Genomic DNA, 1,516 nt, shown 5'->3' on the forward strand with positions numbered 1-1,516 from the left:
CTGAGGATGATGTTAACCTCTCCGGTTCAGAAGTTCAGGGGGAGCATCATCCTCATATTCAAACCATTCAGGGGGAGCAACTCAATCCTACTATTTATATCGGATCGACTACTGCACCAGAACTCCCAAGGTTACACGTCTGGACAAAGGATCATCCTCTGAACCAAGTTATCAGAAACGCTAATGTTGGTGTACAGACTCGTTCAGCTACAAGTATCCAAAATGAATGCAATTTCTCAGCATTTATATCCATGGTTGAACCTAAATCCATCAAGGAAGCATTATAGCATGCTGACTGGATTACAACCATGTAAGAAGAATTGGCAGAATTTGACTGAAATGAAGTATGGGCTCTCGTGCCTCCTCCTCAGAATCATCCCATTGTCGGTACGAGATGGGTATTTCGCAACAAGCTTGATGACGCAGGAGTTATTATTCGAAATAAAGCTAGATTGGTGGCAAAAGGATTTACACAGATTGAAGGGGTCGACTACGATGAGACCTTTGCTCCCGTCGCTCGTCTTGAACCCATCAGAATCTTTCTAGATTATGCGGCTCACAAAGGCTTCAAAGTTTACCAAATAGATGTTAAGAGAACTTTTCTTAACGGTGAACTTGAATCTGAAGTATATCTTCAACAGCCCCCCGGTTTTGTTAACCTCTCTTTTCCGAACTATTGTTACAAACTCCGGAAGACAGCCTATGGCCTCAAGCAATATTCTCGCGCATGGTACGAGACCCTCACTGACTTTCTCAAGCGCTCCGGTTTCCAAAGAGGTATTCTAGATCCCACTATATTCCGAAGATCGAATGGAAAGCATCTCATGTTGGTTTAAATTTATGTGGATGACATCATTTTTGGATCTACGAATCCATCAATGGTTGCTGACTTTGCTAAACTAATGGTCAATCGATTCCAAATGAGCATGAATCGGGAGATAAGCTTCTTTCTTAGCCTCCATGTTAAACAGACTAACAGAGGAATCTTCATTCACCAAGAGAAGTACATTTCAGAAATCTTCAAGAAATACTCAATGGACACCCGTGCCTCAGCCAAGGTACCAATGGGCTTCGAACACAAGATCTTTGCCGACCCTTCAGGTGTATCGGTTGATGAAAAGAAGTACCGAGTAATGATTGGATCTCTGCTCTATCTCACAGCAAGTCGTCTGGATATCATGTTTTCCACATGCTTGCGTGCCAGATTTCAAGTCAACCCAAAGATGTCTCATTTTTTGGCTGTGAAACAAATTTTCCGATACCTCAAAGGTACAAAGAGTCTCGGAATCTGGTACCCAGCAAACGAGAGCTTCCTGCTTCAAGCATATTCAGGTTCAAACTATGGTCGTCTTCAACTTGATAGAAAAAGCACATCAGGTGGCTCTCAGTTCTTAGGTGGTTGTTTGGTCAGTTGGTCATCCAAGAAACAGAACTGCATTGCACTCTCTATAGTCGAAGCTGAATACATTGCTGCTGCCAGCTGTACATCTCAGGTTCGGTGGATGAAATCTCAACT

Source organism: Lactuca virosa, chromosome 8 (genome assembly GCF_052849685.1).
Source record: "Lactuca virosa cultivar CGN04683 chromosome 8, Lactuca_virosa_CGN04683_v6, whole genome shotgun sequence".
NCBI classification, from domain to species: domain Eukaryota; kingdom Viridiplantae; phylum Streptophyta; class Magnoliopsida; order Asterales; family Asteraceae; genus Lactuca; species Lactuca virosa.